This window comes from Dipteris shenzhenensis, chromosome 27, assembly GCF_047967505.1.
Source record: "Dipteris shenzhenensis isolate YYH24624 ecotype China chromosome 27, Dip_SZ_1.0, whole genome shotgun sequence".
Classification (NCBI taxonomy): Eukaryota; Viridiplantae; Streptophyta; class Polypodiopsida; order Gleicheniales; family Dipteridaceae; genus Dipteris; species Dipteris shenzhenensis.
In genome coordinates, this window is record NC_141622.1 from 22,752,991 (window position 1) to 22,775,812 (window position 22,822).

The following is a 22,822-nucleotide window of genomic DNA, read 5'->3' on the forward strand; positions in this document are numbered from 1 at the left end:
CAAAGGGGGGGACCGTCAGGAGATCAGACAGTGGCGACCTATCACCCTTCTCCCGAGTGCTTATAAAATCCTCACCAAGATGATCAGTAGCCACATCCGAACTTTGCTACATGACTTGATCCATGACACGTAGACCGGTTTTGTCTAAGATCGCAACATTTTGGACATCTTCACATTCGCAGAGGCGACGGAGTGGGCCCAGCATAGTGGCCAGCACCTTGCCATACTCCTCCTTGACTTTGAGAAGGCGTACGGTAGGGTAGACTGGTCCTTCTTGGAGGGCACACTTTCTCGGTTCGGTTTCTTGGACGAGTGGATCAGGGTATTGCTAGCCTCTACAGATCGGCCTCGAGCCGGGTTATCATCAGTGGCAGGATGGGGGAGAGATTCACCCTCGAGCGCTTGGTACGTCAGGGCTGCCCGCTTGCGCCCTATCTCTTCCTATTTTTTTGCGGAGGCCATGAATCACTTCTTATGAGCTCGTACCACTGGTCTTCGAGGGATGCGCCTCCCTATTCGGGATAATGTAGAACTTCTGGATTTTGAGTATGCAGGCGACACGGCCCTGTATGTGCAGGATGATATCGAGTCACTGGAGTGAGTGAGACTGTCTTTAGAGGTTTTTTGCCTAGCCGCTGGGGCGAAAATCAACTGGCATAAGTCGATTTTCTTACGGATCGGGAGCCAGTTCATAGTGGGGTATTTTCCTGGGGTTTCGTTGGATCCCTAGAGGACAGACAACATGTTACGTCGGATTCCAGGTAGGACTGGATATCACGCCGGCTCAGCAGTTCCTACCGGTCCTAGTTTCCATACGAAGGAAGCTAGGATCGGGAGCCAGTTCATAGTGGGGTATTTTCCAGGGGTTTCACTGGATCCCTAGAGGACAGACGACACATTACGTGGGATTCCAGGTAGGGCTGGATATCACACCGGCTCAATAGTTCCTACCGGTCCTAGTTTCCATACGACGGAAGCTAGGCTTCTGGAGCATGGCTCGGCTATCTCTGGCAGGCAGGGCCCTTGTGGTCAATCAGGTCCTTCTAGCCACCGCCTGGTACATGGGTTCTTGCTGGTGTTTCTCGAGATCATGCATAGCCCAGCTGAGGAGACTGGTGCAGAACATTCTGTGGTCTAGCTCATATGGTTTCGACACCACCAGAGCCCGAGTCACCTGGCAGACGGTCATTCTCCCCCAGACAGAGGGCGGTCTTGGCATCATCGATCCAGAACTGCACAGCCAGGCATTACTTGGCAAGTTAGTCATCCGCGGTCTGATCCCAGGCGGGCAGACGTGGAAGCTCTTGCTTCAGCATGGTCTCAGTGCGTGTATCCCCTAGAGAGGGGGCGATTGGCAGTCGTCTATTCGGTGGATTTTCACTTTAACCCCGCTGACTCAGCCCCGTTCCCCCTTCCTCCGTGGCCTCATCTCGGTTTGGAGGAAGTTGCAGCATAGCCTCTCTCAGCTTTCCCCTAGCTGCCGAGAGGAGGTAGACAGACAGCCCCTGACTTGGAGCAGCCAGGTGACAAATGATATAGGTTGCCAGCTTGGAGAGAGATCCCATATCCCATGGGCGCTTTGGGCGCGTGGGCTTGCGCGCTCGCTCCGAGTTTGGATGTCTATAGCCAGTTGGGCCCAGGCGAGCTGGCAGCAGCAGTAGGTACGGCACGTGGGATCCAGGCTCAGCGAGCGAAGATCGATGTTGCCATTCCTGCAGGTTGGAGGATTCCAGTAATCACCAGACAGCTCTTTCCAGGAGATGAAAGGTGGCTAGGGCAGTTCACAACCCGTGGCATTCCATTGGTGGTTGCAGGCCTCTTCTCGGACGACTCGATCCACTTCTTCTCCGTCGCCGATGGTAGCCATCTCTAGAGCAGAGAGGCCATGATCGACCCCTAGCTTCCCTGGCAGCGCCTTCGCATCTTAGGGCTACAAGGGAAAGCGTGGCATATAGACCCCCTGATTGTTCAGGACCAGGACTGGAGAGACTGGATTTGGGAGGGCCACTCCTTGGCAGAGGTGGAGTGGGACCTAGGGGACTGGCGTTGGCCACCATTGGAGTCCCCTACCCCCTTCTTCTCATACAGTGCGCGTATCGGTAGGCGTCCTCTTGGGGCTCTCCAGGGCATGCTACCCCACCCAAGCACATAGTTGGTATGCCCAAGGGATATATATCTTTGGTTTTTCTTCGTACATTTTGGAAGACTCTCTGGGCAAGTTGGCGGCCGAGGAAGATCTCTTATTTTCTTTGGATGGTGGTCCACAAGGGGCTACCAGTTGGGAGATGGTTGAGGCAGATGGGACAGGAGGGGCACTGCTAGATGTGTTTTCAGGAGGAGTCCTTGAAGCACTGCCTTTGGAGCTGCTCGCATGCTCAGACAGTGTGGAAGGGAGTCATGGGGATCTTAGCGAGGGCTGCACCCGAGCTAGGACCGGTCACTTGGGGAGCCGTTTACTGGTGCAGCACCAAGATGGGACATCACTTGGCTTATGAGTTCTCTCGACAGGATCCAGTTTTCTTCATCACGCAGGCCACCTGGGCATACATGGACAGCTTCCCTTGGCATCTGGCAGAGACAGATGCAGGAGCGATGACTCGGCACCCAGTTTGGGAGATCATAGGGAGTATTGTAGGTTGGCATATCTGGACTTCCAGATGTGCGCAGGCCCTAGGAGATCAGGTTTCCTCTGCTATCCAGACCCTAGCGGACATCTGGAGCACGATCATTCACACGCTCAAGGGTCAGTGGGATCAGATTCAGGGGGAGACCCGGGTAGGGAAGGAGAAGCGACGACGCTTCCTTCGCGACTGGGACCATCAAGAGCTGTTCTTCCAGCACTCTGCTCAGAGTCTTCAGTGGCATTACTCCCCCCCACCGTGGCTGTTTGTCCACACTTAGATGATTATGCCCTGAGAGGCTTGTAATTATTTTGTTACCACGAGCTATATCTGTTTTTTGTGATTACAGCCCGCTGGCCTTTAGGCCTTCTTGTACTCTCGTTTTCAAGCAATATAACTAGCACTACTTTTTGCGCAAAAAAAAGCTAAGTTATTTCACCTGATGTTTTCTAAGATAAAAATCTCAAAGAAGCCATGTGGTTTTGTGTGAGGTCACACGACAAAAAATAAATAAGCTTCCTATAGTAGCCAGTGCGTTTTGTTTTATCTTGCCCTAATAGAAGTATTGTGTAAAACGTTCAATTGAGTTTCCTAAGAAAACATACACATGAACAGTTTTGACATAAGATGCAAAACTATACGAGTGCATGTTCCCAAAAGCAATAGCACAAGGAAAATATCATTTTCTAGAGGTGGTGGTAGATGTATTACAATTCTCTACTTCTACAGTAGGTCTATAATTGAACATAAAAATGCCAAAGAGAGTTAGCGTTGGATGCAAACCTAAAGCTATTTTTTTCCAAAAACCAAAAAATGACATGGAGACATATGAGAAACACTTTGTGAGTTAAGCAAGAGTGAGGGCACATAGGGAAGAGAATGTTGGGGGGAATGGGAAGTAATTAGCCAAGGAGAGTGGGAGGAGCTAGCTTGGAAAAGCATAGAAAGCAAAGTCATTTGAAAAATTAGCCATAGTTAGATAAGGAGCTATGCCTGATAACTTGCCCCAACAGTTTCACATAGGAAACTCTCACACCCATGACAAAAAGTAACCTTCTTTCCTCTATCATGATGTGTTGAAGTTATTAGAGGTAGTATGGCCAGATCAAAAACAGAAATGGGGGAGCAGGTAGTATGACCAGATCAGAAATGGGGGAGCACGCAATATTTTAACAAGTGTTGTTCGAAATGCTCAACACGGTTGAAATGTTCCTCGAACATGCTAGTCTCACATGTGAGAAAAGGTGCCGACAACAAAAGCAAAGCGTAACTTGGTGGTGGTGTTGTTGAGGAGAATCCTGAACAAAGAATCCTGAACAAAGCCTGAAGATGCCCCCTGAACCCCCGACTCCCAGTCTCTCTTGAAGGGTCCTTTTGTACCATAGTCGATGAGAGTATGTCTACAATGGGGAGGCCAAGCGGTGAAGAAACAGAAAGGAAGGCTGATGGGCAAGAAAAGCAAGGGAGGTCCCTTGCCATGGGGTTCTTAGGGCAATATGGAGTAAAGCTTCAAGAGAAGCAACAATAGTTGTAGTGCAAGCAAGCTAAAACAATCACTCACCTTCGTTGTGTTTTAGCAAAAATAATGCCAGCCACTTGCCACCTTCTCGGGGCTCTCTCTTGGGGAGTTGATAGTGATCTCCAATGTCTACAGTCGAGAAAAATGCGTTTGATTCTTGAGATTGAGGAACTGTCGGAGGAATTGGTTTGCAATACTCACTTAATATTTGATAATAGGCCAAACAGTGAACAAACAGAAAGAAAGGCAAATGGGCAAGAAAAGCAGAAGATGTGGCGAGGGATCTCCCTCACCACGGGACAGGGTTCAAAGAAAGGCAAATGGGCAAGAAAAGTAGAAGATGTGGTGAGGGAGCTCCCTCACCATGGGACAGGGTTCTCAGGGCAATATGTATTAAAGCTTCTGTCAAGAGAAGTAGCAACAGTGCAAGCAAGCTAAAACAATCACTCACCTTCTTTGTGTTTTAGCAAACATAATGTTGGCTGCTCACCACCTTTCCGAGGCTTCCCTCTCAAGGAGTTGATAGTGAATCTCCAATGCTTATAGTCGGGAGGCCAAACAGTGAAGAAATAGAAAGAAAAGCAGATGGGCAAGAAAAGCAAGGGAGGTGGCAAGGGATCTCCCTTGCCGTTGGGTTCTTGGGGCAATATGGATTAAAGTTTCTTTCAAGAGAAGCAGCAACAGATGCATCCCAAGCAAGCTAAAACAATCACTCACCTTCTTGGTGTTTTAGCAAACATAATGCTGGTCACTTGCCACCTTCTCGGGGATTCCCTCTTAGAAAAGGACTCCCAAGCTTGGGGCGCCAACTCCCCTTTAGTAAGAATACTTATAAATTTTTTGAGTATGATATGAATTTAATAATATGCCATGAGTAAAAGTTAGTCATATTAGCATGCTGTGTTCTACACTAAAAGAGCTTTAAATATGTCTTTATACCTTGAAATTTGGGTAACGCATGAAAAAGTTACCTGGTTTTGAAGGAGTTGGGTTCTTATACTTTAGTAGTTTTTGTTTTAACCCCTCTCATCCAAAAGACCCCCCCCCCTCCGCCCCGTCCCCTCTTGGGTCTCACATATTATGAAATAATGTACAAATTTTAAAATCTTTTATATTTTTTGAAGTATAAACCTTATGCTTTGTGGTACGGAGGACTAGAGATTGTCGTCTTTTCCCCTTGCATATTTAAAACTTTCGTAGGGAATCCATGCACATTATATATGGACATATTTCTCCAATACCCTAGATTTTGGATGAGGCTAGCCACATAATACATATTGAGTTGGTGCCCCAGTCTTCCAAGGCCCTTTCCGTCCAACCGTGAAGGGCCTTGAAAGTGAACCTCCATCGTCCGATCTATGAGCTTTCTAAGTCGAACTTGAGATAAATCGATCCTCAGGAAAGTAAAAACTATCGACAAATCCCATTTCAAGCTTACACATACGCATTCCCACAATTCAAAAAGGACCCATGATGAAATTACAACTTGACACACACAGAAATATGACATCTCCTAGCTCGGTGCCGCCACGCAACCCCAAGTCTATCTACAACCACACCATTTCCTGTGCGTCAGTCGCTAGCCACTTTGGCTACCACTGTGTGTCTGTAGAGTACCAGAAGGCACAGTAAAGCGAAGCAGAGGCACATAATATAAATGTGTGACAAAGGATAGAACTCATGTCACCGAATGGGACTAGAAGGCGCAACATATGCCTAGAGAATTAGAAGTAAATGCACTCGAAGGACCGGAAGGCACACCGAATGGATGGGGCAAAGGGGCGTGTCAGCGTGGTGGGGAAAAGGTGCAGAGGCGAGGGGCAAACTATGTATATGAGGGCAGAGACACCAGATGCTTGGGCATCAACACATGGCAAGCGTGTAGATAGCACATGGTTACCCGGACTCAAAATTTACCTCTTTGAAAACTTTATTGTCCAGTTACTATAGTGCCACTCTGTTTATCCCCTCTCAGTGGCCCTTGACGGCCAGGAAAGGACTTTAGTCGCCCTTTTCCAAATGAGAAGCTGGCACAAAATGCGGCTTGTGGCCTACTGGCCGCTCGCCACCTTCTCGGGGCTTGTGTCTCGGGAAAGGCCTCCCAAGTCCATTTCCCTCCAACCATCAAAGGTTCATCTATCTCAATTATAGAACTTTTGTTATGTTTCACTCTCTTTTTCTTTCTTTCCTTTTTGCAAAAGAAAGAGTGTGCTCTACTTATGGCATGAAAACTTTTACATAGATTTCACCCAGTCATTGGCAGATCACCTCTAGAGAGGGCTAATAACCATGAATTCTTGATAAATTAGAGATACAAAATGAAAATTTAAGATGCCAACTTTGAGGAGAGCATAGAAATTTGACGCGATGAAGCTAGAGATCTTGTTCTATGAGATGGATGAGCTTGTCCATTCAACGCATCGATCTTCTACGTCACTTTGTCCTTTTCTTGCCTAACGAGTGCATAAATAACATAATGATGTTAAGTTGAAAGTTATTGCTAGAAGTCTGCAAGTATGATATCTTAAATAATTCACTCATCACTTGTGGACTTCTAGGAATAACTTTCAAGTGAATCACTCATCACTCTTCATTTTGGTGGCATCTCCTAAAAGCATAATGGCCTAATTTTTGGGTTCAAGAGTTTTGAGTTGTACTAGCTTCCAAACTCTTTTAGAATGTTAAAAAGCAATAAAAATGTGGATAACATCTGCAATTGAGCCTTGGCATTCTTAAATTTCCATTATATTTCTCTATACTTTGTCGTTTAGAGTTTGAACACATTACCTTGTAAAAATTTAGCTATAAGAGTATGGACCGCTCCTTAATTATATGTATCATTTACAAATTGTTGGTTGAGCACACTTTTCTAGAAGGAAGTTTAAATACCTCTTAAGATGACATGTCTCCACTACTGTTGTCAAGTACTCTAGAGAGTTTGTCATAGTTGTAAACAGGAAAGGGGCAATGGGTCAACCTAGAAGGAAAGAGGAAGTCATGATACATTGATACACATTTGCACTCGTATTTATCAAATAAAATCTTGATGAAGTTCGCATAGATAGGCCTTAATCCCCCATCTTGCAGAAATTGAAGTGAAATATTGCACTATAACTCATTATCAAAATATATCTTCAGAAAGCAGATATCTTGTGGAATAGAGTTACCATACTCACCCCTTGTAGAGACTTATAGCCTCAAGGAGGTGCCTATCTTTTCTAAGGCAAAATCTATCTTCTCATTTCCTTATGAACCTCAACTTGATTATTCCTCCACTGAGGTGAGAAGGGATACAAGCAAGCTACACACTTTCTTTTGAAAGAAGCAATAGAAAATGGGTCTACCGAATCCTAGAATTCCTTGTAGATTCTATTTGTCGCTCATCCTCACCTAGAGTTTTATCACCCATCACAATAACTATTTTTTAAGTGCATTAAGATAGAAAGGGGTTTCAACTTGGAGAAGATCAACTTTGACTGACATTGACCTTACTTGCTAGCACTTTGCTCTTGCTATAAGCACCTTCCTAGTTGGTAATATCCATCATCAAATAGGATTTTGGAAGGATGAAAACTTTGCATCCTTTGATAGAAAATATAATTCATAGGAGAGCATGGAGGTGATGGGATAGCCTATCACCTCCAGCTTCCCCCAAAAGGCAACTATACAAATACTAGTTACCCAATAATACTTGATAGAGATGATATCTTCCATTTACCTTACACTACCTACCGCACCTAAACCGTCATCAAAAGGAAGAGAAGTTAGAGACCATTTTGAAGGTGAAGAAGGAAGAGGAACCAAGGTACAATTTGAAAGGAAAGATTCTAAAATATTGAACAAAATGATGATGCAAAGACCCCCCCATGTAGTAAAGAGAAATGGTGCATGAGGAAACAGAGCATCGGAGTATGCACAAAAACTTCACACAGAGGGCGGGGAGGCATGGAATTTGAAGAGAAAGCATGATCTAATTCTATAATTTATGAAAATTTTCTTTTATAGATGAGGATTTCCATTTTGAGTCCATGGCATGGTGGAGATCTTGCTTTTTGATAGGATTCCTCCTTGGGCCTTGACCCCCTACTCTTTTTCATAGAAAACTGGGCGAGAAACAACACATGATTAGTAGTCACAAACATTAGATTCCTTAGGAGGGGCTACTATGTATTTTTGTTTGAAAAGGAGAAATGGTCTTTAAAGCTTTGAATTAGGGATTTTGGACCTGATATTTAGATCCCTTGGTCTCTTGAATTTACCGAGCAGCCAAAATCCCAGGAAGGAGAAATTCATTAACCCAAGGGGCAATCCATAGGTATGAGTCAAAATAAATCCTGAAGAAGATCTACTTGATACTCTGGTGACTTTGAATAGGAATGGGGATGGCTACAATATTTCCCTCAAAGTAAGGACAAGAGAAAGGCATCCAAAGAGCTCCTGCCCCCCCCCCCCCTCCCCCCTCACCCTTCTTAGATGCAGAAGGCTCATATCAAAAAATGCCATGGAAGAACTAGTAGATAAGGAAACTAAGGATTGGATTTAGAAAGATAAAGAAAATATGATAGACATTGAAATCAGGCCTGGATGGTCCATGTATTTTGAGAATGAGATAAATCAAGGGGATTTTGTGATACAAAATTGTGGGGAGAAATTTGAGGAGGAACTCCTAGGCCTTGAGATATGGGAAAATGATTTTGCAATACAAGGGAAGGTTTTGGCAACTTTGAAAAGCAAAAGGAGACTTTCCCAACTCTAGAAAGAAACAATCTTGGCTAAAATCCCTCCCCCTTGGGCTAAGAAGGGGAAGAGTAACAATGTTGAGTAAAGCCTTGTGCTTCCTCACACTAAATGTGTTTGGTTTGACTAACCCCTGAAAAGGGTGGGAGTTGCTAGTTGTTTGAGGTCAAAATCTCTTTCCAAACCTTCTTAGCTCTACAAAGAAGCTAAAGTCACACAATAAATTCTTGAGATGAGACTGAAAAATACTGAACAAAAGAAGGTTTTGGTTTTACACTAATCATGAAAAAGGTAGAGGGGGGATTTCATTTGGATTCTCTCTCACTTTTAAGATGGTATCATTAGACACTGGAATCATATTAAGGAGAGGAGGTGGCTGGTCTACAATGCAAAGTGAAGGGAATATAGTTCATAATTGTCTCTAATTATGCTCCTACATGGGCACAAACTTGAAAACACTACTAAGGGGTAACACTGTAATGCTTGTGGATTTTAAAATGGTTGTGAATCACATCGATAGATGGATGAATAGAGGTTCTAGGGCCAAGGGAGCTAAATTGTAGGTCTAGGAAAATATAAAGGATGCTCTACAACTAGTTGATGCTGGTGGTAAGGCAAGCATTTTCACTTCGAGCAATAGATAGACAGGGGATAATAGGAGGGAGGCAGATTGGATAGACTTTACCTCTCTCAATATCTTCAAGACAAACCATTAGTCACTCTCTAAGTTCTTTTCTACCCTTACACTATTAGATCACAAGGCACTTCTCACTTCTTGTGATTTTGGCAAGGTAGGAGGTCTCCCTCCTGCTTGTTTAAAGCTAACCCTAAACTCTTTCATTTGAAGAGTGTGCAAGAGCAAATGAATAATGTCTAGAGACTAACTTGCTAATTTTAGACTAGCATATGTCTCTTGGCTAGAGGTAGTGGAAATAACTAGGGATAAAAAAATAGAGAGATTATTAGAGTTCATAGAATCATTAGGAAAAAGGGGAACTCATTTTGGGGCCTTTTGGCCAAAAGGAAAAATCCCTCTCCACCAATCACAGGATGGCCAATGTCATGTTGCAAAAATTATGGAAAACTAGCATAATTCCACATAATAAGAGAGAGAAACAATACTTTATGGATATACAATTGTAAATGATAGATGAAATGATATTTTTTAGATCTAGACGAGACTCTAAACCTGACAATGTCATCTTTGAAGAAGATCAATGAATCAAACATGGTTTCCCTCGTAAACTAGTTTTTGCTTGCATTTAACCCATTAACATATTCAGTTCTCTTTCACAAATCAAAGATTCAAATGTGCTTTCTCTCCTAAACTAGTTTTCCTGCTTGCATTTCACCTATTGTCACGTTTATTTCTTGTTCATGAGTCAAGGATTCTCCCACTTTCCCTCCTAAATGTGGATGTTATTATCAAAGGTATGCTTATATCTCAATATAAAATCTTGGCAAAAGTCTATCGACCTAGTTTTTTAAGTTTCACAATATTGATAGAACATAGTACATTTTTATATTTTTTCTTTTGAATTTAGAAAAAAAGATGTAAATTTTGGAAAATTTTAAAATTATTTGAGTTTTCAAATGTTCAAGTTTTATATTGAATTGTCTTCTGTAAAATTCCAATGGAATATGACAGTGTATTGTATGAAACTCTATGTAAATTAAAATGCTGAGAACCAAGATATAGATGTGAGCTCTTTGCCTTGTTGACCTATTTCTTTGAGTTTCTAGGTGTTCAAGTTCTAGGTTGGATTATCTTTTATAAGTTTTCAATGCCCAACAAGAAACCATGATCATACTTGTTTCAAAACACTGTGTGTTAAAAATGTCCAGGACCAAGATATCGACATGAGTTCTGTGCCTCATCAACCTATTTGTTTTATATCTCCTATTAGAATTGCCGACAAGGCTAGTGTAGAAGGTTGGTCGCAAAGATTAGCTTTCTCAAAAGGAACTTGGGCGCTAATGCAACACATGAGAAGGAAGAGCCCCAATCAAGCAATACTTTTAGGGCATCTTGGAAGGGTAGGGTGAAATATTTTAGAACAATGGATGGAAAAAATTCCATAAACAAAATAAGAACTTGTGTTGCAAAATTATCCAAACTATCTTTAGATCTAATTGTAGGTGACTTTTGTGATCCTTTTTAGTTTGTAACTAGAACTTTTTTACTTTATTCTTGACTCCTTTGAGTCTTCATATTTTGTAACGAGTACTTCTTTGCTTTGTTCTTGACCCGCAATATTTGATTTTTGATTTAGACATATACCCTTCATCTTATGAGTAGTGGTAGCTTGTTAAATGCATTTTAGGATTCTTTGATGTTTTATATCTCCTATTAGAATTGCCGACAAGGCTAGTGTAGAAGGTTGGTGGCAAAGATTAGCTTTCTCAAAAGGAACTTGGGTGCTAATGTAACACATGAGAAGGAAGAGCCCCAATCAAGCAATACTTTTAGGGAATCTTGGAAGGGTAGGGTGAAATATTTTAGAACAATGGATGGAAAAAATTCCATAAACAAAATAAGAACTTGTGTTGCAAAATTATCCAAACTATCTTCAAATCCAATTGTAGGTGACTTTGTGATCCTTCTTAGTTTGTAACTAGAACTTTTTTACTTTATTCTTGACTCCTTTGAGTCTTCATATTTTGTAACGAGTACTTCTTTGCTTTGTTCTTGACCCGCAATATTTGATTTTTGATTTAGACATATACCCTTCATCTTATGAGTAGTGGTAGCTTGTTAAATGCATTTTAGGATTCTTTGATGTTTTATATCTCCTATTAGAATTGCTGACAAGGCTAGTGTAGAAGGTTGGTGGCAAAGATTATTTTTCTCAAAAGGAACTTGGGTGCTAATGCAACACATGAGAAGGAAGAGCCCCAATTAAGCAATACTTTTAGGGCATCTTGGAAGGGTAGGGTGAAATATTTTAGAACAATGTATGGAAAAAATTCCATAAACAAAATAAGAACTTGTGTTGCAAAATTATCCAAACTATCTTCAGATCCAATTGTAGGTGACTTTTGTGATCCTTCTTAGTTTGTAACTAGAACTTTTTTACTTTATTCTTGACTCCTTTGAGTCTTCATATTTTGTAACGAGTACTTCTTTGCTTTGTTCTTGACCCACAATATTTGATTTTTGATTTAGACATATACCCTTCATCTTATGAGTAGTGGTAGCTTGTTAAATGCATTTTAGGATTCTTTGATGTATTAGATGGGGCGATAGGAGAATTGCAATATCAAGGTAGACCTGTAACACAATTGTCTCAATCAAGTATATGATAATTTTAACCAACTATTGGACAAGGGTAACACGTGTGATGTGTTGCAAAAACAATATCTCCCACTATGGAACACCATGCACTAGACAATTCCTCATGGCAGTGGAGAAAGACATATAGAGCAAAGCTGTTTACAAAAGTAAAATGGTGTTTATGGCCAAGCATTTCTACTAAGGTTTACAAAACAATGCTCACTTATAAAGAAAATCGAGTTGAAGGCATTCCAAAGTTCTTAGATGATGGATGGGATAGGACTACATCCAACAAAGGGTACTATGAGGTTGTAATGAAATTTGATCAAATTTAAGTACATGACTGTGACTCATACTTTTATATTTTACTTTTACTATAAATGTAGTAGTTTAATTGGGAAGCAACTGGTTCCAATGGATCAAAATCTTAACTCTTTTGCTCTTTGACATTATGGTTAATGAGACTAGAAATTTGTTCAGTTTTAGATCACTCAAACAATGTTGTGCACTGGCTCAATTGTGCCATGACATTCATATTATAGAGATAGAGGGCAATTTTCAAAAGGATTTCTATTCATTCTCAACAACAAGAATGTAAACATCAAGTCTTTACTTTAATTCACTTTTAGATCACTTAGACAATGTGCCATGACATTCATATTATAGAGACAGAGGGCAATTTTCAAAAGGATTTCTATTCATTCTCAACAACAAGAATGTAAACATCAAGTCTTTACTTTAATTCATTGTTTATGCTTTCCAATTAATTCCATTAATTAACACTATGTTAATAGGTATTGCAAAGAAGAGAAAGTATAATTTAATGCAAAGACATCCCAAATGGGATTGTTGAGATAAATTAAAACTCATGATTATTGGTATTGTATCAATACAAAAATGAGTACTTGAGTCATAACCAATTTAGAGTATAACTATGATGACATCAACTACTCCTATGGAGCTAGAGGATACTTACACATCAATCTATGTGGTTGGATATAGATCGATTGCCATAGAAAAGCTCCTTACGTTAGATCATTGTATATGAGGAGTTGTAACCTCTGCCTAGTCAGCACCTAGCTTTTGAGGACCTTTCACATTAGATTCCGACTTAATCTAAAAGCAAGACGAAGAGTAACAAAGATTCAATTATATCTTGTCTCCTACTAGAATTTGTACAAGAGTCATTGTGAATATATATGATATATACATTTACCCTCTTTGGTTAAAATAAAAGAAACTAGGTATCTAGCATATACTTGGCATGGATTATTGTCCCCCACCCTCATGAATAAGCACCTTCCTATTGTGGTGCCTGTACAAACATAACAACCTTAAAATAGGCTGTTTATGTAGGAGGAACAAAATTTTTAAACATCCTAAAATGGTCTTCCCCTCAAGTAACATATTCAAATAGAATCTAGCAAATTTACATTTGAAGGACAATGATCCAAGACATCCAACAACCTTTTCTGGCATCTACAAAATATAATTCTATTGTTAATAATACTTAAGTAATAATTCAGGAGTTCAATAGGGCTATAGTAAAGAACACATATAGATCAAGCTCCTTCTATGTTCCATAGAGTCGTTCCATACATTTGCTTCTACTAAAGGTCAATACAAACTAGGCTCCAATGGTTACTGCAAACAAGACACATAAACTAGTGAGAACATTACAACAATAAATGATAGAAGCTTTGAACTAAATTGAGGGGAAACAATAATAGTGATCAAGCTGAAGTTGTAGTACTTGAACCACTTGATAAGATTGGCAGTAGACAACCTTGGAAGTTGAAGTTGTAGTACTTGAACCACTTGACAAGATCGGTAGTAGAAACCCTTATATTTCTTAGGAAGGAAGAGATTCAGGGATCAAGTGTATGAACTTCAATTAGATACTTTGCTTTTAGCTCTGCTTTGTACATGCGAGTAAAAATATTATTGTCAGTGTAGTGTATAAGAAAATTGGTCCATATCTTCACTAAGCAATAAGATCGCTTACCTAAGAAAAACTTTTTTTTTTGGGTATTTGTCACCCACGTTGTCTATGACTTCAAGGCTAGGAGACCTTCTATGGTCAAAGAAATCTCTTTTTTTAAATCGATATCTCTCAACTTGTGACAATCCTTGATCCCAACTTAGTTAGTCTTTGTAAATTTTGAACATCCCTTATGGTATTCTCTTGAATAAATTATCATTGGATGCATCTCTTTGGGCTCTCATGGACTCTTAATAAGCATACTTGCCCCTTGTGTACTTGTTATGTGTTATCTAGGTGCTTTCATTCCTTCATTCTCTAGCTTCCTTGCTAGTGGCACCAAGAATAAATCTCTCATCTTCAGGTCCACCCAATTAGATCTATACATTATTCACTCAAGTGTCTCTAAATCTTTAACCACTCTATGTGAATGAGAAACAATAAGGATGGAATCTTGGAAGTGTTGAGATATCAAGCTCTACCCCCGATATATCTCCTGGATGACTATCATTTATGTCATCGCCTATGTTAGTTGTACTCGTGGTGTAGTTAGACTACCACATATGTTTTTGGTTTGGGTTCACATATGAACCACGTATTCTAGGTTTTGACATATAGGGTATTTCCCTCTTCTATTGTATTGTTGTTGTGTGCAAAAGTGAAGAAAGGCTTCACCCTCCAACCTTGTGTCCTCTCTCTTTTTGTGTGTTGTGAAGAAAGCTGAACTTGAGTCTCCTATCTCTCTCCCTCATTCTTTACATGGTATCAGAGCCTTGTTCGTGGTAAGGAGCTCAAGAAAGCAAGCCAAGTTTGTGGTGTCCTGGTAAGAGGACCAGTGTTGCTTTCCTATTTCGAGTTTGGGAGCAAATCTCTACGGGTAGCACAGCCAGAAGTGCAGGAGTGCACTATTTCAGATTGAGAGGCCCTTCGCGGTGTGGCGAGAGCGCAGTATATGCTGCGGGAAGGGGCGAAGCCCTCGGTGACTTTATTTTTCTGATTTGAGGCCGTTTCGAAGCCCGTTTTGGAGGCGGAAGTTCTTCGCAGGCACTCAGAAATAGGCCCTATTTTTGCTGTGCGACCACCGCGTGGCTAGTCGGTGGAAAGGTGCCACAGAAATTGCATCGTATGCCTATGTGCAGAGATATTGGGAGTTGTAGATTCATGCCTGTTGCCTGTTGATGCAAAATCGTCACGAGGAAGTGACTGTGTGGTGAAATACCACTTTCATCAGTGTTGCAGATCTGCCCCTGTGAGGCTTTTCGCAGAAGTTTTGCTATTTGCCCTTGTGAGGCATTTGCTGTGTTTACAGGTTGCTGTTGCAATTCGTGATTTGTAAAATGTCTGAGAATCTGTCTACCATTGTCAGTGAGAAGCTTGACAAGAACAACTTCCAAGCATGGAAGTTCAGGATGACAAACTTCCTTATGGGAAAGGGAGTTTGGGATAACATCAGTGGTGAAACTGCAGAACCAGTTTTGGGTACTGCTCCCACTCCTGCTGAATTGAAGGCCTTTAAGGAATGGCATGAAAAAGCCAGAAAATGCTTGTATTGGCTATCTGTTAGCATTTCAGATTCTATGATTGTGCATATATAGGATGTAGAGACGCCTAAGGAGGCATGGGATACATTGGTGAAGCTGTATAGCACAAATACCAAAGCACGAAAGATGCAGCTAAAGCAGGAGTTGCACAATGTGCAAAGGAAAAATCTGAATATAAATGAGTATTCCTTGAAGGTGAAAGGCCTTGCAGATTCTCTTGCCTCCATTGGAGCACTTGTTGATGATGAGGACTTAGTGTCCGTGACCTTGAATGGTCTTGGGAAAGATTATGCACAGTTTCGGACATCCATTGGAGTCTGTGAAACATTTCCTGATTTTCAGGAACTTATTGCTCTCTTGCTGAGTGAAGAGCAAAGGAATGGTGGTTCAGCCACCTCAACTTCTCAAGAGACTGCTTTCTACTCGAATACAGGTAGAGGCAGAGGTAGAGGAAGAGGCCGTTTTGGTGGCTGTGCAGGAAATCAGAACCAACAGCAACAACAGGAAAACCAGTCCTATGGAGGAGGACGTGGTAGTTCTAGAGGCAGGGGGAGCCAAAGAGGTCATGGTTCATGGCAAAGGAACCAGCAAGTAAATAGCAGCACAGAATGCTATTATTGTGGAAAGCCTGGACACAAGGAGAATACATGCTATAAAAAACAGAATGACATCAAAAGTGGGAAGTTGCAGCAAAGCAACTATGCATCATCAAGTGGGCATGGTGACGACAGAAATGAGCACCTTTTTGTGATGCAGCATATGGTTAACTCCATGTCAGGAGATGCTGCAGCTTGCAATGATGTTTGGTATGTTGATTCAGGTGCCTCTAACCACATGACCAGTCATGGTGAGTGGTTTCATGATGTTAGAAATTTGGACCAGGTTATGTTGAAACAGGTGATGATACTGCGCACCCAATTACGCAGGTTGGTAAAGTGCCATTGGCTATGCAGGATGGCAAAACGAAGTACTTGCAGATGTACTTCATGTTCCAAAAATCACTAAGAACCTGGTTTCAGTAGGCCAGATGGTTGAGCAAGGTCTGCAGGTTAGATTTAATCCTGATGGATGCTTTGTTGAGGACTTGAAAAATAAGTGCCGCTTGGTTGCGAAAGGCAACAAAAATGGCAGAATGTTCACCTTGGATGTTGATATGCCTGAGGTGAAAGCTGCTATGTTTGCGCATGGGAGAGGTGTCATTGCAGATATTGAGATATGGCACAAGCGCATTGGGCACGTGAATATACAAAGGCTGAAATCTATGCAAACAAAAAACATTGTTGCAGGTTTGCCTAAATTCAGAGTTGAGGGAATGCAAAAGGTATGTGAAGCATGCCAAATGGGTAACCAGGCTAGACATGCATTTCTCAAAAATGCTAAGGTGAGCAGAAGACCTTTGGAAGTGATCCATTCAGATGTTTGGACAACCAAAACTGCTTCTATTGGTGGATGCCATTATTATGTGACGTTTATTGATGACTACACTAGGAAGGTGTGGATTTATTTTATGAAGCACAAAAGTGAAGTGTTCAGCCATTTCAAGGCTTTTAAGGCCATGGTTGAAAAAGAGAAAGGTGTGCATATTAAAGTGCTAAGATCTGATGGAGGGGGAGAGTACTTTTCAGAAGAATTTTGTGAATATCTGAAAGAACAGGGAATTCAAAGGAAGTACTCATGCAGGTCTACCCCTCAGCAGAATGGGGTTGCAGAAAGGAAGAACATGCATATTGCAGAAGTAGGACGGGCGATCCTAAATGAGAAAAACATGCCTGATTATTTTTGGGCTGAAGCAGTAGCAACTGCTGTTTATATTATGAACAGAACCCCCACTGCAGCTGTCCATGGCATGACGCCTGAAGAAATGTATACAGGCCCAAAACCAGATATTTCTCACTTGAAGGTATTTGGTTGCATAGCTTATGTTCATGTTCCTGATGAGAAGAGAACAAAGCTGGATCCAAAGGCAGAAAAATGCATCTTTATTGGATATGCTCAGCACCAGAAAGGGTATCACTGTTATAACCCTTCCACCCGCAAAATGCAAGTGAGCAGAGATGTTGTTTTTGATGAAATGAGCAGCTGGTATGCACCAACTGTTATGGTAGGAGATGCAGATGTAGGAAATGGGAATGCTGCAATAAATGCAGAGCAGCAATCTCAAGCCTTGAGTGGACCCAGAGAGTCCTCTACTAGTGGATCTAATGCATGGACAGGGAGATTGAGATCTAGTGAATCGTCACATGGCAGTCCTGATAGTGTTGTGCAGGTATCACCACATAAGGGAAAAGAAAAAGTGGACCATGCTCCAGTGTTTGATGTGTCTGCTGGTAGCTCTCATGTTGATGGAGAGTCAAGTGGCTCTGAAATGAGCCTTGATGAGGAACTTGGGATTCCTTCTGTTGTTACACCTGGTGCAAGGAAAAGCAGGCATGATTTAAAGACTCCTGCAACTGATCCAGTTGTACGGAGGTCCACTCGTATTAAGTATCCAGTTGATAGGCTGAGATATGATGGGTATACAGCACATCACTATGCTTATATGGTCAAGGTTCTAGAGGAGCCAGAGCCCACATGTTTTGAGGATGCAGCAGGGCATAAAAATTGGGAAGCAGCTATGGATGAAGAGATGGCTGCCTTGGATGCAAACCACACTTGGGATTTGATGCCTTTGCCTCATGATAAGAAGGCTATTGGCTGCAAGTGGGTTTACAAAGTAAAGCACAATGCTGATGGGTCTGTTAGCAGGTACAAGGCAAGATTGGTTGCCAAAGGTTTTGCGCACACATATGGAATTGACTATGAGGAAACTTTCAGCCCAGTTGCAAGGATGGCAACTGTGAGAGCAGTAATTGCTATGGGTGCTGCAAAGGGATGGTCTTTACATCAGATGGATGTGAAAAATGCCTTCTTGCATGGTGATTTGCAGGAAGAGGTTTATATGATGCAGCCAGAAGGTTATGAGGATAACTCACACCCCGATTTTGTATGCAGGTTGCGCAAAGCCTTGTATGGCTTAAAACAGGCGCCGAGGGCATGGTCAGACAAGATAGGGCAATATCTTGTCACTATTGGATTTCAGATTTCCAATTCAGATTTTTCACTTTATGTGAAAAGGACAAACAGAGGGATTGTGCTTATAGTCATCTATGTTGATGACTTGATTATTACAGGTGATAGTGATGCAGACATTAATGAAGTGAAGCTACTGTTGAAGCAAAAATTTGAGATGAAGGATTTGGGAGAGCTGCGTTACTTCTTGGGCATTGAGGTTATTAGATCCCCGAGTGGGATATGGCTGTTGCAAAGGCAATACGGTTTGGACATGCTGTCCAAATATGGGATGACAGGCTGTAAGCCTATCTCTGTTCCATTGGAGCAGAATGTGAAGCTCAATGCAGAGTCTGGTGAGCTTCTTGAAGATATTACTATGTACAGGCGCATAGTAGGTAGCTTGATTTACATGACTATAACCAGACCAGATTTGAGCTATGCTGTGGGGCTGGTGAGTCAGTTTATGCAGGCACCGAGGAAGCCACATTTGGATGCGGCTAGGCACATACTGCGGTATGTGAAGTCCACATTGCATTATGGACTATTTTATGAAGCTGGGTGTGCATTACAGGTACATGGATACACAGATGCTGACTGGGCTGGTAGTGTCTCAGACAGGAGATCTACTAGTGGTTTTATGTTTTCCCTTGGGAGTGGTGCCATCAGTTGGAGCAGCAAGAAGCAGCCAACAGTTGCCTTGTCAAGCACAGAGGCTGAGTACAGGGGTGCAGCAATGGCTGCATGTGAGGTAGCTTGGTTACGGAAGCTACTTGGAGATATGGGACAGTCAGTTCATGCAGCAGTTGTCATTCATTGTGACAACATTAGCAGCATCATGCTTGCTAATAACCCAGTTTATCATGCTAGAACGAAGCACATTGAGGTGCATTATCACTTTGTGAGAGAGAAGGTTCTAGCTGGTGAGATTGATCTTGTCTATGTCAGCACTGAGGAGCAGGTGGCTGATATATTTACGAAGGCATTGGGTACCGAGAAGCTTCGCAGATTTAGGAGCTTGCTTGGTGTACGTGAGATGGATTTGAGCTTGAGGGGGAGTGTTGAGATATCAAGCTCTACCCCCGATATATCTCCTGGATGACTATCATTTATGTCATCGCCTATGTTAGTTGTACTCGTGGTGTAGTTAGACTACCACGTATGTTTTTGGTTTGGGTTCACATATGAACCACGTATTCTAGGTTTTGACATATAGGGTATTTCCCTCTTCTATTGTATTGTTGTTGTGTGCAAAAGTGAAGAAAGGCTTCACCCTCCAACCTTGTGTCCTCTCTCTTTTTGTGTGTTGTGAAGAAAGCTAAACTTGAGTCTCCTATCTCTCTCCCTCATTCTTTACAGGAAGAACTCTACCATCCAATATTAAGTTGCCTTTTGGAGGCTTTATAATGCAGTCCTCTACCATCTTTATCCTAACTACCAATTGTCACAAATCTCCTTCATAAACTTCTAAAAGAGAGTCTTTGGGACTACAAATCCAATGGACTTATGTCGCTTCCTGATCTCCCTTAGCACTCTCACCTTTTGTGAAAACCTCCTCACTTTGGCCCGTTGGAGGATATGCATCGAATTCCCTTTCCTTTGATGAGTCTAAGATTGGAAGCCTTTGCTGTGGCTGTTTTTGCAATAGTAGGCCCTTTACTAGCAGCCCCCCTCCTAGCTGTTTGCTTTGTCCTTGACATAAGAAAGAATTTCTCCTAGCCTGCAAGCAAGAACTAAATTTGAAAAAGTGCCAAAGAAATCAATTTGGCAGTTTGGGATAAGAGCCAACAGGCAACATCACTTTCTTGAGAACATTTTATTTTGAGAATTCAATATATAAAATATGTACAAATTCCATCCATAATTGCAATTTATGCTCCTAATGCAACATTGTGCTAGCTTTCAAGCCCTCTGCAGAAAGAAAAGCACCCAAAATAGGCAAAAAAAAGAAAAACATAGAAATGTGCTTAAGAAAGCAATTTTAAGGCTTAAGGATATGCCCAATAGGCCAAATCGATTTCTTAAGCACTTTTTGTTTTGACAGCTCAATAAATAAAAAATGGACAACTTTCGAAACCAAAAGCACCCAAGAATGGATTTTTTGCATCTAATACAACATTTTATTAGCTTCTAATCCCTTTGGAAGAAGAAGAGAACCCAAATAGAAGACAAAAATAAGAAAAAAAGAATTGTACTCAAGAAAATGATTTGCAAGTTTGGAAGCTGAACCAACAACCGATATCACTTTCTTAAGCACATTTTTCTTTAATAGATCTATAGATCATAAATGCACAAATTCCACACCCAAAAGCATCCATTATTGAATCTTGTGCTTCTACTACAACATTTGTGTTAGCTTTCAAACCCTCTACAGGAAGTAGAGCACATACATAGAAGATAAAAATGAGAAAAGAAGAAAGATGATCAAGAAAGAGATTTGGGGGTTTGGGAGCTAGCCCAACAAGGAAAATTGCTTTCTTAAGCACATGTTTCTTTGACAATTCAATAGATAAAAAATGCACAAACTCCGATACAAAAAGCATCCATGAATGAAATTTGTGCTCCTAACATAACATTTTGTTAACTTCTAAACCATTTGGAGGAAGACTCAGAACCTAGATAGAGAACAAAATTAGAAACTGCAAAAAGGTGTCTTAAGAAAGAGATTTTAATTGTTGATGATAACCTCAGTATGCCGAATTGATTTCTTCAGCACATTTTGGTGAACAAGTCATCACACACAATTTTCTCTCCCAGATTTCATTGTGAGACCCAAAACTCAAATGCGTCCTGTTAACACAATTTGTGCTATCAAAACATGCAAGGGTGCTGTTGAAAAAAGTGGACATGTTGATTGGAGCACATAGATATACCAATGTTTTGATGCTTATAGTAGTATTGATAGATTTGTAGTTATGGTAGATTTGGCTTACACATAGTGATCATGCTCAGGAATGAAAGGCGGAGGGACTATCAACAAATGAGGTGAAAGATCCCTTGAAATTAATAAATGAAGGAAAAGAATATCTATAAATAGTAGCATACCAAAACAATAACATGTTGCCTTGAGAAGCGAGTCCCACCTATGGGAATTTAATAGAAACATTTCAAAATGTGGGCACTAAATATAGAAACGTGATGAAATCATGACGTGTGTATGGACAATGATAAAGTCTATATATAGTCCTACTAGTCTTTGTCCTTTGCTTTGCACAACTTTTCGTCTCCAATGCTTCTAATCTTTTAAAGAACTGGCAATTTGCACCTTCATCCACCTCCACCTTTCAGATCTATATGCAAGTCTTTCCCTTAACCTTCCAAATCTAAAAGACAAGGCTTTGCATTAGCAAGTGTTTTTTAGAATCATATCATTGCTAGAATAGTGCTTAAGAGGCAATTTGGATGGTTGGTATCCTACCCAATAGGCCAAATCTCTTTCTTAAGCACATTCCAAAGGCTTGCTCTGGGGATGTGCAAATTCTAGGTGTTCACATGTTGAATATATATTGGTTAACTTAAGAAATCCACTGGGCTTGTTGAGAGGCCTTCTAGTGCCCAAGTAGCTACTTTGACAACATTTATAGAAATAGTGCTCAACAAAGCAATTTGTGCTGTTGGAGGCATGCCCAATAGTTCAAATTGCTTCCTTCAGCACAATTTGGAAATAGTGTTTGAGAAGGCAATTTTTGCTATTAGAAGCCTGCCCAACATGCCAAATCACTTTCTCAAGCAATTTTGCATATTTTCTTCATTGCTTCTCACATTTTGGTTGGCCACACTTTAAAAATAATTTTAAAAAATCAAATCCAAAAGATAAAACCAAGAAGTCCTAGTAGAAAAAGTCTCTAGACTTCACTTTTAGTTCTTTGTTCAAAGACCATCCTAAACTAGGTAGAATCATCACTATATTTGTCCTGATATTCCTATGATTACATTATCAAGAAAGAAATTGGGCTTGTTATAGGAGGTTTTTTGGAGCCCTAATAGCTTAGTTGAGCACAAAGATTTAAGCTGTTGGAAACCTTCCTCATAGCCCATATTCCTTTCTTTAGCACAACTGTGAAAAAAGTGCTTAAGAAAGTGATTTTCATTATTGGAGGT